General features: G+C 50.9%; 1 long non-coding RNA gene across 1 annotated transcript in view; it reads left to right on the forward strand.

Moving 5' to 3' along the window:
• LOC149548589 (uncharacterized) overlaps positions 1-17,500 on the forward strand; it is a 152,129-nt gene that overhangs the window by 40,442 nt on the left and 94,187 nt on the right. The window lies entirely within an intron of this gene.

Raw genomic sequence — 17,500 nt, forward strand, 5'->3', positions numbered from 1 at the left:
CTGTAGGATGAGATAGTGAAGAGGCGAGCACGCACCGAGAACGCACTAGCGAATAAATTATGCGGCAACCAAACCTTTCGCTGGCCCCCCTCTCAATCCCAAGGCTCTACCGATCGGCAAAAAACTTAGGGTGGAGAGTGGACCCTTGATGAAATTAGGGACGTCGAGCAATGCACCCGTTCAACCATCTCTTTCCTTCTTGCTATCTGGGCAGGATAAAAATGCAATGATAGAATGTGCCAATGAGATGGAGCCCTTGGCTAAAAGATACAACTCCATACACACTCAGCAACAAGCGCATCTTAGAATCGAACACCAAATGTGCAGTGTGTTGCAAGCCGTCACAATGGCCCGAGGCCAATGCTCCTGCTAAGTCAATTTTCTCTTGCAATCACCATGCCGCCATTCACAGAGAGATCTCCCCATTCACTTGTGATGCGATGCACAATCCAAGGGCTAGACGCGACCTTGCCCTTGAAAGGCCACTTTCCAAGGCATCCCCCGATGACACATTGGAACGACAACCGCTGTCTAACCATTTCCCAATGTTGTGCCGATCGAGTTGGCACAGAGCCGCTAGACGAAGGTTGCCATTTTAGATCGAGTTTTAAAATCACCAAGAAGACGCGGTGAGGGCTGGCAACCGCTGCCAAACCTTTTTCCGAAATTGCACCAGCTGAGTGACTAGAAAACATGCTTTACGCGATAGGCTTGCAAGAAATTTTGCTAGAGCGCCAAGCACCCACATCATGGCTAGAGACAAGGGCTCGCCATTAGATCAACTTCGAAATCGCTGAACAGACGCGCTGTAGAATGGCAACCGCTGCCAAGTCTCTTCCGTAGTTGCATCGGTCGAGTGATCGAAGAAGGTGATCTAAGAGAGGGTCCAAGCGTAGGCATTCGTTGGGGGATTCGCGCCGATGGCATAAATTTATGCAATACCCGAGCAACACCGGATAGAGGTGCTAGATGAGGGCTCTCGTTTTAGATCAAGTTTTAAAATCACCGAGTAGACGCGGTGAGGGCTGGCAACCGCTGCCAAACCTTTTTCCAAAATTGCACCTTCTGAGTGACAAGAAAACATGATCGAAAGGAGAGTCCAGGAATAGCACCCTCGAGGGTGGGCTTCATGCCCCTCTAATTGATTCAACGTCGCCGTCCACCGTTTAAAAATTCGACATATCCATCCGCCCTGACAGCGGCGTTGAATCAATGAGGGGGGCACGGGAGAGGCTCGCGGCAACCACCTCTCCCCTTGTAGCCACGATAGGCATGCAAAAAATTTTGCTAGAGCACCAAGCACCCACCTCATGGCTAGAGACAAGGGCTCGCCATTAGATCAACTTCGAAATCGCTGAACAGACGCGCTGTAGAATGGCAACCGCTGCCAAGTCTCTTCCGTAGTTGCGTCAGTCGGGTGATCGAAAAAGGTGATCTAAGAGAGGGTCCAAGCGTAGGCATTCGTTGGGGGATTTGCGCCGATGGCATAAATTTATGCAATACCTGAGCAACACCAGACGGAGGTGCTAGACGAGGGCTCCTGTTTTAGATTGAGTTTTAAAATCACCAAGTAGATGCGGTGAGGGCTGGCAACTGCTGCCAAACCTTTTTCCGAAATTGCGGCAGTTGAGTGACAAGAAAACATGATCTAAAGGAGAGTCCAGGAATAGCACCCTCGAGGGTGGGCTTCATGCCCCTCTAATTGATTCAACGTCGGCATCCTCCGTTTCAAAATCCGACATATCAATCTGCCCTGACAGCGGCGTTGAATCAATGAGCTGGGCACGGGAAGGGCTCGTGGCAACCACCTCTCCCATTGTAGCTGCGATAGGCTCACAAAGAATATTGCTAGAGTGCCAAGCACCCACCTCGTGGCTATAGACAAGGGCTCGCCATTAGATCAACTTCGAAATCGCAGAACGGACGCGGTGTAGAATGGCAACCGCTGCCAAGTCTCTTCCGTAATTGCGTCGGTCGAGTGATCGAAGAAGGTGATCTAAGAGAGGGTCCAAGCGTGTAGGCATTCGTTGGGGGATTCGCGCTGATGGCAAAAATTTGTGCAATACCTGAGCAACATCGGACGGAGGTGCAAGACGAGGGCTCCCGTTTTAGATCGAGTTTTAAAATCACCAAGTAGACGCGGTGAGGGGCTGGCAACCCCTGCTAAACCTTTTTTCGAAATTGCGCCAGCTGAGTGACAAGAATACATGATCTAAAGGAGAGTCCAGGAATAGCACCCTCGAGGGTGGGCTTCATGCCCCTCTAATTGATTCAACGTCGGCGTCCACCATTTCAAAATTTGACATTTCCATCCGCCCTGACAGCGGTGTTGAATCAATGACGGGGGGCACGGGAGAGGCTCGCAGCAACCACCTCTCCCATTGTAGCTGCGATAGGCATGCAAAAAATTTTTTTAGAGTGCCAAGCACCCACCTCATGGCTAGAGACAAGGGCTTGCCATTAGATCAACTTCAAAATCGCTGAACAGACGCGGTGTAGAATGGCAACCACTGCCAAGTCTCTTCTGTAGTTGCGTCGGTCGAGTGATCGAACAAGGTGATCCAAGAGAGGGTCCAAGCATAGGCATTCGTTGGGGGGATTCACGCCGATGGCATAAATTTATGCAATACCCGAGCAACACTGGACGGAGGTGCTAGACGAGGGCTCCCGTTTTAGATCGAGTTTTAAAATCACCATGTAGACGCGGTGAGGGCTAGCAACCGCTGCCAAACCTTTTTCCAAAATTGCACCAGCTGAGTGACAAGAAAACATGATCTAAAGGAGAGTCCAGGAATAGCACCCTCGAGGGTGGGCTTCATGCCCCTCTAATTGATTCAACGTCGGCGTCCACCGTTTCAAAATCTGACATATCCATCCGCCCTGACATCGGCATTGAATCAATGAGGGGGGCACGGGAGAGGCTCGCAGCAACCACCTCTCCCCTTGTAGCCATGATAGGAATGCAAAAAATTTTGCTAGAGCGCCAAGCACCCACCTCATGCCTAGAGACAAGGGCTCGCCATTAGATCAACTTTGAAATCGCTGAACAGACGAGGTGTAGAATGGCAGTCGCTGCCAAGTCTCTTCTGTAGTTGCGTCGGTCGAGTGATCGAAGAAGGTGATCTAAGAGAGGGTCCAAGCGTAGGCATTCGTTGGGGGATTCGCACCGATGGCATAAATTTATGCAATACCTGAGCAACACCAGACGGAGGTGCTAGACGAGGGCTCCCGTTTTAGATCAAGTTTTAAAATCACCAAGTAGACGCGGTGAGGGATGGTAACCGCTGCCAAACCTTTTTCTGAATTTGTGCCAGCTGAGTGAGAAGAAAACATGATCTAAAGGAGAGTCAAGGAATAGCACATCCGGGGTGGGCTTCATGCCCCTCTAATTGATTCAACGTCGGCGTCCACCGTTTCAAAATCCGACATATCCATCCGCCTTGACACCGGCGTTGAATCAATGAGGGGGGCACGAGAGAGGCTCGCGGCAACCACCTCTCCTATATAAGCTATTAGTAAGAGGCTCGCTCTGCATTAGAAATTAGCGAGCACAACGACATCCGCCTTAAAAATCCAAATCCTTTAAAATTCCTACCAAACAGCCATTCACAACCCAATTTTTTATGAGGTCGGCAGAGGAGCAAAAGATTGCCATCGGTTAGGAGATGTGAGTTCATGGAGCCAAGGGATTGAAATGGTCATCGAGCTCATCCGATCAACTGGATGAATTTCACCTTGAAGGGGCCCAATCCAAAAGTTTCGGAGGTCATCTCCTGGAACTCTAAAGAACAGGGCCCATCTTACATGCAAACTCTGCTACTGCGCAAACATAGGTTGCAATTAAAGAGAAATTGTGAGGCCGTCACAATGGCTCGAGGCCAATGGCTCTGACTAAGTCAATTTTCTCTTGCAATCACCATGCCACCGTTCACAGAGAGATCTTCCCATTCACTTGTGATGCGATGCACAATCCAATGTCTAGACGCGAGCTCACCCTTGAAAGAAAGACCACTTTCCAAGACATCCCCCGATGACACATTGAAACGTCAACCACTGTTGAACCACTCCCAATGTTGTGCCGATTGAGTTATCACAGAGGCGACCTTATGGAGCTCCCACGTAGCAATCGGGATGTGCTTTCATGCCCATCTCTCACAAAAACCAATGTTAGCTGTGGACAATTTTTGAATCCAAGGGCTCACATCCATCGATATCGTCGGCACTGGGTCTATATATTCAAAGGCCACGGAGAGGTTCCGATAAGAGAAGCTCCCCTGCTCACTCGCACAAACATCCCAAATTCTAGACACAAGCTCCTGCCCTTAGCATCACTCTCCAGATCACCGCAATGACACATTAGAATGACAACCACTGTCGAAAAACTCTCGAAATTGTGGCAATGGAGTGAGAAAGAAGAGCAACTTTGGGGAGCCGCGCATAGCAAACGGGCTGTGTTGCTACTTCATTCCGCTCTTATATAGATCCAAAATCGTTGATTTCGTTTGGAATCTGAGGCTGCATTCATCCTTTCTCAAACAAGCAATGGCTCTTCTAATCGAATGGCCATGGGGAGCTTCCGATAACAAAGGCTCCCTTGTCACTCGTGATGCACAGGCCAACTGCTAGACGACGGGTCGCCCTTCAGATCGCTGCCCAGGCAACCACCACAATGGCACCATTGGAACGACAACCGCTGCCGAACCGTTCTGAAAATTTTGTGCCAAAGAAGTTGTTGCGTAGAGAACAACTCTGGGAGAGAGAGCCCTCGCATAGCAAAATTGGGATGTCTTCACGGCCCTCCCAATAGAAACGATGCTGGTGCCAATATTCCAAAAATCCGAATAACGTGTCTTTTGCGAACACCAGCACTGATTTCTATTGGGGAGGGTCGCCGAGAACTTTTGTTATCAAAGCTCCCATTGTAAGCCGCAATAGGCACACAAAAAACTGCTAGAGCCCCAAGCACCCACCTCATGGCTAGACAAGGGCTCGCCATTAGTAGATCAACTTCAAAATCGCTGAACAGACGCATTGTGGAATGGCAACATCGGACGGAGGTGCTAGACGAGGGCTCCCATTTTAGATCGTGTTTTAAAATCACCAAGTAGACGCGGTGAGGGCTGGCAACCGCTGCCAAACCTTTTTCCAAAATTGCGCCAGCTGAGTGACAAGAAAACATGATCTAGAGGAGAGTCAAGGAATAGCACCCTCGAGGGTGGCCTTCATGCCCCTCTAATTGATTCAACGTCGGCGTCCACCATTTCAAAATTTGACATATCCATCTGCCCTGACAGCGGCGTTGAATCAATAAGGGGGGCACGGGAGAGGTTCGCGGCAACCACCTCTCTCGTTGTAGCCGTGATAGGCACGCAAAATTTTTTTCTAGAGTGCCAAGCACCCACCTCATGGCTAGAGACAAGGGCTTGCCATTAGATCAACTTCAAAATCGCTGAACAGACGTGCTGTAGAATGGCAACCGCTGCCAAGTCTCTTCCGTAGTTGCGTCGGTCGAGTGATCAAAGAAGGTGATCTAAGAGAGGGTCCAAGCGTAGGCATTCGATGGGAGATTTGCGCCGATGGCATAAATTTATGCAATACCTGAGCAACACCGGACGGAGGTGCTAGACGAGGGCTCCCATTTTAGATCGAGTTTTAAAATCACCAAGTAGACGCGGTGAGGGCTGGCAACCGCTGCCAAACCTTTTTCCGAAATTGCGGCAGCTGAGTGACAAGAAAACATGATCTAAAGGAGAGTCCAGGAATAGGACCCCCGAGGGTGGGCTTCATGCCCCTCTAATTGATTCAACGTCGGCGTCCACCATTTCAAAATATGACATATCCATCTGCCCTGACAGTGGTGTTGAATCAATGAGGGGGGCACGGGAGAGGCTCGCGGAAACCACCTCTCCCCTTGTAGCCGCGATAGGCACGCAAAAAAATTTTGCTAGAGCGCCAAGCACCCACCTCATGGCTAGAGACAAGGGCTCGCCATTAGATCAGCTTCGGAATCGCTGAACAGACGCGCTGTAGAATGGCAACCGCTGCCAAGTCTCTTCCGCAATTGCGTCGGTCGAGTGATCGAAGAAGGTGATCTAAGAGAGGGTCCAAGCGTAGGAATTCATTGGGGGATTCGCGCCGATGGCATAAATTTCTGCAATACTCGAGCAACACTGGACGGAGGTGCTAGACGAGGGCTCCCGGTTTAGATCGAGTTTTAAAATCACCAGGTAGGCGCGGTGAGGGCTGGCAACCACTGCCAAACCTTTTTCCGAAATTGCGCCAGCTGAGTGACAAGAAAGCATGATCTAAAGGAGAGTCCAGGAATAGCACCCTCGAGGGTGGGCTTCATGCCCCTCTAATTGATTCAACGTCGATGTCCACCGTTTCAAAATCCGACATATCCATCCGCCCTGACAGCGGCGTTGAATCAATGAGGGGGGCATGGGAGAGGCTCGCGGCAACCACCTCTCCCCTTGTAGCCACCACGATAGGCACGCATAAAATTTTGCTAGAGCACCAAGCACCCACCTCATGGCTAGAGACAAGGGCTCGCCATTAGATCAACTTCAAAATCGCTGAACAGATGCGCTGTAGAATGGCAACCGCTGCCAAGTCTCTTCCGTAGTTGCGTCGGTCGAGTGATCGAAGAAGGTGATCTAAGAGAGGGTCCAAGCGTGTAGGCATTCGTTGGGGGATTCGCGCCGATGGCATAAATTTATGCAATACCCGAGCAACACCAGACAGAGGTGCTAGATGAGGGCTCCCATTTTAGATCGAGTTTTAAAATCACCAAGTAGACGCGGTGAGGGCTGGCAATCGCTGCCAAACCTTTTTCCGAAATTGCACTAGCTGAGTGACAAGAAAAAATGATCTAAAGGAGAGTCCAGGAATAGCACCCTCGAGGGTGGCCTTCATGCCCCTCTAATTGATTCAACGTCGGTGTCCACCATTTCAAAATCCGACATATGCATCCGCCCTGACAGCGGTGTTGAATCAATGAGGGGGGCACGGGAGAGGCTCGTGGCAACCACCTCTCCCCTTGTAGCTACGATAGGCATGCAAAAAATTTTCCTAGAGCGCCAAGCACCCACCTCATGGCTAGAGACAAGGGCTCGCCATTAGATCAACTTCGAAATCGCTGAACAGACGCGCTGTAGAATGGCAACCGCTGCCAAGTCTCTTCCATAGTTGCGTCGGTCGAGTTATCGAAGAAGGTGATCTAAGAGAGGGTCCAAGCGTGTAGGCATTCATTGGGGGATTCGCGCTGATGGCATAAATTTATGCAATACCCAAGCAACACTAGATGGAGGTGCTAGATGAGGGCTCCCATTTTAGATCGAGTTTTAAAATCACCAAGTAGACGCGGTGAGGGCTGGCAATCGCTGCCAAACCTTTTTCTGAAATTGCGCCAGCTAAGTGACAAGAAAACGTGATCTAAAGGAGAGTCCAGGAATAGCACCCTCGAGGGTGGGCTTCATGCCCCTCTAATTGATTCAATGTCGGCGTCCACCGTTTCAAAATCCGACATATCCATCTGCCCTGACAGCGGTGTTGAATCAATGAGGGGGGCACGGGAGAGGCTCGCGGCAACCACCTCTCCCATTGTAGCCGCGATAGGCACGCAAAAAATTTTGCTGGAGCGCCAAGCACCCACCTCATGGCTAGAGACAAGGGCTCGCCATTAGATCAACTTTGAAATTGCTAAACAGATGCGCTGTAGAATGGCAACCGCTGCCAAGTATCTTCCGTAGTTGCGTCGGTCAAGTGATCGAAGAAGGTGATCTAAGAGAGGGTCCAAGCGTAGGCATTCGTTGGGGGATTCGTGCCATTGGCATAATTTTATGCAATACCCGAGCAACACTGGACAGAGGTGCTAGGCGAGGGCTCTCATTTTAGATCGAGTTTTAAAATCACCAAGTAGACGCGGTGAGGGATGGCAACCGCTGCCAAACCTTTTTCCAAAATTGTGCCAGCTGAGTGAGAAGAAAACATGATCTAAAGGAGAGTTGAGGAATAGCACATCCAGGGTGGCCTTCATGCCCCTCTAATTGATTCAACGTCAGCGTCCACCATTTCAAAATCTGACATATCCATCCGCCTTGACACCGGCGTTGAATCAATGAGAGGGGCACGGGAGAGGCTCGCGGCAACCACCTCTCCTATATAAGCTATTAGTGCGAGGCTCGCTCTGCATTAGAAATTAGCGAACACACCAACATCCGCCTTAAAAATCCAAATCCTTTAAAATTCCTACCAAACAGCCATTCACGACCCAATTTTTTATGAGGTCGGCAAAGGAGCAAAAGATTGTCATCGGTTAGGAGATGTGAGTTCATGGAGCCAAGGGACTGAAATGGTCATCGAGCTCATCCGATCAACTGGATGAATTTAACCTTGAAGGGGCCCAATCCAAAAGTTCCGGAGGTCATCTCCTGGAACTCTTGAGAACAAGGCCCATCTTACATGCAAACTCTGCTACTGCACAAACATATGTTGCAATTAAAGAGAAATTGCGAGGCTGTCACAATGGCCCGAGGCCAATGGCTCCGACTAAGTCAATTTTCTCTTGCAATCACCATGCTGTCGTTCACAGAGAGATCTCCCCATTCACTTGTGACGTGATGCATAATCCAAGTGCTAGACGCGAGCTTGCCCTTGAAAGGCCACGTTCCAAGACATCCCAATGACACATTGGAATGACAACCGCTGTCAAACCATTCCCAATGTTGTGCCGATCAAGTTGGCACAGAGGCAACCAAACAGCCATCCACGACACTATTTTTGGAGCTTGGCCAGATCGGCTCGGCCAGAACGGCTCGCCTAGATCGGCTCGGCCAGCATGGCTTGGCCAGAACGGCTCGGCTAGCATAGCTCGGCAAGAACGGCTCACCCAGATCAGCTCGGCCAGCATGGCTCGCCCAGATTGGCTCGGCCAGCATGGCTCGGCCAGAACGGCTCGGCCAGAACAGCTCACCCAGATCAGCTCGACCAGCATGGCCCGGCCAGAACGGCTCGGCCAGCATGGCTCGGCCAGAACAGGTTGCCCAGATCAGCTCGGCCAGAACGGGTCGCCCAGATCGGCTCGCCTAGCATGGCTTGCCCAGAATGGCTCGGCCAGATCGGGTCGGCCAGAATGGCTCGCCCAGATCGGCTCGGCTAGCATGGCTCGGCAAGAACGGGTCGGCCAGATCCGGACGGTGACTTGATGAACAGACTTAGAGATTCGACTTGGTGGGTTGACCTGGCGGGGTGACTTGATGAACGCACTTGAAGGGTCGACTTGGTTGGGTGACTCTATGAACGGACCTAAAGAGTTGACTTGGTGAGAGTACTTGGCGGGGTGACTCGATGAAAGGACTTAAAGAGTCAACTTGGTGAGAGTACTTGGTGGGGCGACTTGATGAACGCACTTGAAGAATCGACTTGGTTAGATTACTTGGTGGGGCGACTTGATGAATGGACTCAAAGAGTCGACTTTGTGAGAGTACCTGGTGGCTCGACTTCATGAGCAGACTTAAAGAGTCAACTTGGTGAGAGTACTTGGCGGGGTGAACTGATGAACGAACATAAAGAGTCGGCTTGGTGGGAGTACTTGGTGGGCCGACCTGGTGGGGTGACTTTATGGACGGACTTAAAGAGTCGACTTGGTTAGATTACTTGTTCTGGTGACTTGATGAACGGACTTCAAGAGTCAACTTGGTGGGGTGACTTGATGAAAGGACTTAAAGGGTCGACTTGGTGAGAGTACTTGGCGAGGCAACTTGATGAATGGACTTAAAGGGTCGACTTGGTGAGAGTACTTGGCAAGGTGACTTGATGAACGGACTTAAAGAGTCAACCTGGTGAGCCAACTTGGCAGAGTGACTTCATGAACGAACTTAAAGAGTCCACTCGGTGGGCCGACCTGGCGGGGTGAATTGATGAACGAACCTAAAGAGTCGACTTGGTGAGAGTAATTTGTGGGCTGACCTGGCAGGGTGACTTGATGAATGAACTTAAAGAGTTGACTTGGCGGGGTGACTTGATGAACGCACTTGAAGGGTCGACATGGTGGGGTGACTCTATGAACGGACCTAAAGAGTTGACTTGGTGAGAGTACTTGGTGGGGTGACTCGATGAAAGGACTTCAAGAGTCGACTTGGTGAGAGTACTTGGTGGCTTGACTTTATGAGCAAACTTAAAGAGTCCACTTGGTGAGAGTGGGCCTAACAGGGCGAGTTGGTGGGGCGACTTGGCGAGTGGTATTAGAGAGCCGACGTGGTGAGGCAACTTGGCGAGTTGGTTCGTTGAGATGACATGGTGAGCTGACTTGGCGAGTCGACCCGGCGAGCGAACTTAAAGAGTCGACTTGGCAACGTACTCGAGTCGACTTGGTGAGGTGACCCGACGAGCGAGCTCAAAGAGTCAACATGGTGAGGTGACTCATTGAGTCAACATGGTGAGGCGACTCATGGTGAGGAGCTATCCTTGAGGCAACTTGGTGGGCCTACTTGATTAGTCGACTTGGTGAGCCGACCTAACAAGCTGACACGGTGAGTGGGCTTAAAGAGGCGACGACTTGGTGGGGTAACTCATCAAGCCAACTTATCGAGGCGAGATTGTGAGTCAACTTGGTGAGCTGACTTGGTGAGCGCACTTAAAGAGTCAACTTCGTGAGGTGACTCGGCGAGTTAGCCCGCTGATGCGACTTGGGCGGGCCGACTTGGTGAATGAACTTAAAGAGGTGACTTGGGCGGGCTGACCTGGTGAGCGAACTTAAAGAGTTGACTTGGAAACGTACTTGAACAACCGACTTGGTGAGCTGACATGGTGAGTGGGCTTAGAGAAGCAACTCGGCGGGGCGACTTGATGAACGGACTTAAAGGGTCGACTTGGCGGGGTGACTTGATGAACGGACCTAAAGAGTTGACTTGGTGAGAGTACTTGGCGGGGTGAACTGATGAATGGACTTAAAGAGTCGACTTGGTGGGAGTACTTGGTGGGCCAACTTGATGAACGGTCTTATAGAGTCGACTTGGTGAGAGTAGTTGTTCTGGTGACTTGATGAATGGACTTAAAGAGTCAGCTTGGCGGCGTGACTTGATGAAAGGACTTAAACAGTCGACTTGGTCGGGTGACTCGATGAACGAACATAGAGGGTCAACTTTGCGGGGTGACTTGATGAACGGACCTAAAGAGTTTACTTGGTGAGAGTACTCGGTGGGGTGACCTGATGAACAGACTTAGAGAGTCGACTTGGTGAGAGTCCTTGGTGGGCCGACTTGGTTGGGTGACTTCGTGAACTGACTTAAAGAGTCGACTTGGTGGGAGTACTTGGTGGGGTGACTTGATGAACGAACTTCAAGGGTCGACTTGGCGAGGTTACTTGATGAACGGTCCTAAAGAGTTGACTTGGTGAGAGTACTTGGTGTGGTGACTTGATGAAAAGACTTAAAGAGTTGAATTGGTGAGAGTACTTGGTGGGGTGACTTGATGAACACACTTGAAGGGTCGACTTGGTGGGGTGACTTTATGAACGGACCTAAAGAGTTGACGTGGTGAGAGTGCTTGGTGGGGTGACTTGATGAACATAGTTAAAGAGTCGACTTGGTGAGAGTAGTTGGTCGGGTGACTTGATGAACGCACTTGAAGGGTCGACTTGGTGGGGTGACTCTATGAACGGACCTAAAGAGTTGACTTGGTGAGAGTACTTGGTGGGGTGACTCGATGAAAGGACTTAAAGAGTCGACTTGGTGAGAGTACTTGGTGGCTTGACTTTATGAGCAGACTTAAAGAGTCCACTTGGTGAGAGTGGGCCTAACGGGGCGAGTTGGTGGGGCGACTTGGCGAGTGGTATTAGAGAGCCGACGTGGTGAGGCGACTCGGCGAGTTGGTTCGTTGAGATGACATGGTGAGCTGAATTGGCGAGTCGACCTGGCGAGCGAACTTAAAGAGTCGACTTGGCAACGTACTCGAGTCGACTTGGTGAGGCGACCCGGCGAGCGGGCTCAAAGAGTCAACATGGTGAGGCGACTCATTGAGTCAACATGGTGAGGTGACTAATGGTGAGGAGCTATCCTTGAGGCGACTTGGTGGGCCTACTTGATTAGTTGACTTGGTGAGCCGACCTGACGAGCTGACACGGTGAGCGGGCTTAAAGAGGCGACGACTTGGCGGGGTAACTCGGCAAGCCAACTTATCGAGGCGAGATGGTGAGTCAACCTAGTGAGCTGACTTGGTGAGCGCACTTAAAGAGTCAACTTCGTGAGGTGACTCGGCGAGTTAGCCCGCTGATGTGACTTGGGCGGGCCGACCTGGCGAACGAACTTAAAGAGGTGACTTGGGCGGGCTGACCTGGCGAGTGAACTTAAAGAGTTGACTTGGCAACGTATTTGAACAACCGACTTGGTGAGCTGACATGGTGAGTGGGCTTAGAGAAGCAACTCGGCGGGGCGACTTGATGAACGGACTTAAAGGGTCGACTTGGCGGGGTGACTTGATGAACGGACCTAAAGAGTTGACTTGGTGAGAGTACTTGGCGGGGTGAACTGATGAACAGACTTAAAGAGTCGACTTGGTCGGAGTACTTGGTGGGCCGACTTGATGAACGGACTTATAGAGTCGACTTGGTGAGAGTAGTTGTTCTGGTGACTTGATGAACGGACTTAAAGAGTCGGCTTGGCGGGGTGACTTGATGAAAGGACTTAAACAGTCGACTTGGTCGGGTGACTCGATGAACGAACTTAGAGGGTCGTCTTTGCGGGGTGACTTGATGAACGGACCTAAAGAGTTGACTTGGTGAGAGTACTCGATGGGGTGACCTGATGAACAGACTTAGAGAGTCGACTTGGTGAGAGTCATTGGTGGGCCGACCTGGTTGGGTGACTTCGTGAACTGACTTAAAGAGTCGACTTGGTGGGAGTACTTGGTGGGGTGACTTGATGAATGGACTTCAAGGGTCGACTTGGCGAGGTGACTTGATGAACGGTCCTAAAGAGTTTACATGGTGAGATTACTTGGTGTGGTGACTTGATGAAAAGACTTAAAGAGTCGAATTGGTGAGAGTACTTGGTGGGGTGACTTGATGAACGCACTTGAAGGGTCGACTTGGTGGGGTGACTTTATGAACGGACCTGAAGAGTTGACGTGGTGAGAGTGCTTGGTGGGGTGACTTGATGAACATAGTTAAAGAGTCGACTTGGTGAGAGTAGTTGGTCGGGTGACTTGATGAACGCACTTGAAGAATCGACTTGGTTAGAGTACTTGGTGGGGTGACTTGATGAACGAACTTAAAGATTCGACTTGGTGGGCCGACCTGGCGGGGTGACTTGATGAACGGACTTAGAGAGTCAACTTGGTGAGAGTACTTGGTGGGCCGAGCTGGCCGGGTGACTTGATGAACAAACTTAAAGAGTCGACTTGGTGAGAGTACTCGGTGGGCTGACCTGGTCACGTGACTTGATGAACAGACTTAAAGAGTCGACTTGGTGGGCCGACTTGGCCGGGTGACTTGATGAACGAACTTAAAGGGTTGACTTGATGGGTCGAACTAGCGGGGTGACTTGGTGAGAGTACTTGGTGGGCTGACCTGGCAGGGTGACTCGATGAACGAACTTAGAGAGTCGACTTTGTGAGAGTACTTGGTGGGTCGAACTGGCGGGGTGACTTGATGAACGAACTTAAAGAGTCGACTTGGTGAGAGAACTTGGTGGGCCGAGCTGGCGGGGTGAATTGATGAACGAACCTAAAGAGTCGACTTTGTGAGAGCACTTGGTGGGCCGACCTGGCGGGGTGAGTTGATGACCGAACTTAAAGGGTCGACTTGGTGAGAGTACTTGGTGGGCTGACCTGGCGGGGCGACTTGATGAACGAACTTAAAGAGTCGACTTGGTGAGAGTACTCGGTGGGGTGACCTGATGAACAAACCTAAAGAGTCAACCTGGTGAGAGTACTTGGTGGGCCGACCTGGCGGGGTGACTTGGTGAGAAAACTTAAAGAGTCGACTTGGTGAGAGTAGTTGGTGGGCTGACCTGGCGGGGTGACTTGATGAACGAACTTAAAGAGTCGACCTGGTGGGCCGACTTGGCAGAGTGACTTCATGAACAAACTTAAAGAGTCCACTCGGTGGGCCGACCTGGCGGGGTGACTTGATGAACGAACTTAAAGAGTCGACTTGGTGAGAGTAATTTGTGGGCTGAACTGGCGGGGTGACTTGATGAATGAACTTAAAGAGTCGACTTGGCAGGGTGACTTGATGAACGCACTTGAAGGGTCGACTTGGTGGGGTGACTCTATGAACGGACCTAAAGAGTTGACTTGGTGAGAGTACTTGGTGGGGTGACTCGATGAAAGGACTTAAAGAGTCGACTTGGTGAGAGTACTTGGTGGCTCGACTTTATGAGCAGACTTAAAGAGTCCACTTGGTGAGAGTGGGCCTAACGGGGCGAGTTGGTGGGGCGAGTTGGCAAGTGGTATTAGAGAGCCGACGTGGTGAGGCGACTCGGCGAGTTGGTTCATTGAGATGACATGGTGAGCTGACTTGGCGAGTCGACCTGGCGAGCAAACTTAAAGAGTCGACTTGGCAACGTACTCGAGTCGACTTGGTGAGGTGACCCGGCGAGCGGGCTCAAAGAGTCAACATGGTGAGGAAACTCATTGAGTCAACATGGTGAGGCGACTCATGGTGAGGAGCTATCCTTGAGGTGACTTGGTGGGCCTACTTGATTAGTCGACTTGGTGAGGCGACCTGACAAGCTGACACGGTGAGCGGGCTTAAAGAGGGGAGGACTTGGCGGGGTAACTCGGCAAGCCAACTTATTGAGGCGAGATGGTGAGTCGACTTGGTGAGCTGACTTGGTGAGCGCACTTAAAGAGTCAACTTCATGAGGTGACTCGGCGAATTAGCCCGCTGATGCGACTTGGGCGGGCCGACCTGGCGAACGAACTTAAAGAGGCAACTTCGGCGGGCTGACCTGGCAAGCGAACTTAAAGAGTTGACTTGGCAACGTACTTGAACAACTGACTTGGTGAGCTGACATGGTGAGTGGGCTTAGAGAAGCAACTCGGCGGGGCTACTTGATGAACGGATTTAAAGGGTCGACTTGGCGGGGTGACTTGATGAACGGACCTAAAGAGTTGACTTGGTGAGAGTACTTGGCGGGGTGAACTGATGAACGGACTTAAAGAGTCGACTTGGTGGGAGTACTTGGTGGGCTGACTTGATGAACGGACTTATAGAGTCGACTTGGTGAGAGTAGTTGTTCTGGTGACTTGATGAACGGACTTAAAGAGTCGGCTTGACGAGGTGACTTGATGAAAGGACTTAAACAGTGGACTTGGTCGGGTGACTCGATGAACGAACTTAGAGGGTCGACTTTGCGGGGTGACTTGATGAACGGACCTAAAGAGTTGACTTGGTGAGAGTACTTGATGGGGTGACCTGATGAACAGACTTAGAGAGTCGACTTGGTGAGAGTCCTTGGTGGGCCAACCTGGTTGGGTGACTTCGTGAACTGACTTAAAGAGTCAACTTGGTGGGAGTACTTGGTGGGGTGACTTGATGAACGGACTTCAAGGGTCGACTTGGCAAGGTGACTTGATGAACGGTCCTAAAGAGTTGACATGGTGAGAGTACTTGGTGTGGTGACTTGATGAAAAGACTTAAAGAGTCGAATTGGTGAGAGTACTTGGTGGGGTGACTTGATGAACGCACTTGAAGGGTCGACTTGGTGGGGTGACTTTATGAACGAACCTGAAGAGTTGACGTGGTGAGAGTGCTTGGTGGGGTGACTTGATGAACATAGTTAAAGAGTCAACTTGGTGAGAGTAGTTGGTCGGGTGACTTGATGAACGCACTTGAAGAATCGACTTGGTTAGAGTACTTGGTGGGGTGACTTGATGAACGGACTTAAAGATTCGACTTGGTGGGCCGACCTGGCGGGGTGACTTGATGAACGGACTTAGAGAGTCGACTTGGTGAGAGTACTTGGTGGGTCGAGCTGGCCGGGTGACTTGATGAACAAACTTAAAGAGTCGACTTGGTGAGAGTACTCGGTGGGCCGAATTGGCCGGGTGACTTGATGAACGAACTTAAAGGGTTGACTTGGTGGGTCGAACTAGCGGGGTGACTTGGTGAGAGTACTTGGTGGGCTGACCTGGCAGGGTGACTCGATGAACGAACTTAGAGAGTTGACTTTGTGAGAGAACTTGGTGGGTCGAACTGGCAGGGTGACTTGATGAACAAACTTAAAGAGTCGACCTGGTGAGAGAACTTGGTGGGCCGAGCTGGCGGGGTGAATTGATGAACGAACCTAAAGAGTTGACTTTGTGAGAGCACTTGGTGGGCCGACCTGGCGGGGTGAGTTGATGACCGAACTTAAAGGGTCGACTTGGTGAGAGTACTTGGTGGGCCGACCTGGCGGGGCGACTTGATGAAAGAACTTAAAGAGTCGACTTGGTGAGAGTACTCGGTGGGGTGACCTGATGAACAAACCTAAAGAGTCGACCTGGTGAGAGTACTTGGTGGGCCGACTTGGCGGGGTGACTTGGTGAGAAAACTTAAAGAGTCGACTTGGTGAGAGTAAATTCATGAACAAACTTAAAGAGTCCACTCGGTGGGCCAACCTGGCAGGGTGAATTGATGAACGAACTTAAAGAGTCGACTTGGTGAGAGTAATTTGTGGGCTGACCTGGCGGGGTGACTTGATGAATGAACTTAAAGAGTCGACTTGGCAGGGTGACTTTATGAACGCACTTGAAGGGTCGACTTGGTGGGGTGACTCTATGAACGGACCTAAAGAGTTGACTTGGTGAGAGTACATGGTGGGGTGACTCGATGAAAGGACTTAAAGAGTCAACTTGGTGAGAGTACTTGGTGGCTCGACTTTATGAGCAGACTAGGTGAGCTGACATGGTGAGTGGGCTTAGAGAAGCAACTCGGCGGGGCGACTTGGCGAGCACACCTGCTGGGGCAAGGTGGTAAAATGACTAGGTGATTCGACTTGGTGAGCTGACTTAGGGAACTGACTTGGTGAGCGAACTTAAGGGGTCGACTTGGTGAGGCAACCTGAATAGTCGACTCGGTGAGGTGACTTGGGGAGCCGACATGGTGAGCGGTCTTAAAGAAGAGGTGCCCTGGTGGGGCAACCTGGTGAGGTAAGACGGTAAGTCATCTTGGTGAGCCGGCTTGACGAGCTATGAGTGGACTTAAAGAGTCAATTCTTGATTTGGCAAAGACCACATGGTTAGATGACTTGGTGAGCCGACCTGGCTAGCAAAATTGGCAAGCAAACTTATAGAATCGACTTGCTGTCCCCAGCCAGGATCGCACGCCTGGGTCGACCCAACTTGGGTCACCCGACTAGGTCAACCCATCTCCGTCGCCCCAGCCTCGGGCGACCCAACTGGTTCGCCAGAGTGGGTCGACGAGGGGAAAAAAAAAAAAAAACAAAAAAAATCATGAGAGGCCCTATACAGCGAAAAGCGCTAAATTTTGGGCATTACAAAAAAAAAAAAAAAAAAA

This window comes from Cupressus sempervirens, chromosome 7 (assembly GCF_028749045.1).
Source record: "Cupressus sempervirens isolate cs-2001-9-10 chromosome 7, ASM2874904v1, whole genome shotgun sequence".
Classification (NCBI taxonomy): domain Eukaryota; kingdom Viridiplantae; phylum Streptophyta; class Pinopsida; order Cupressales; family Cupressaceae; genus Cupressus; species Cupressus sempervirens.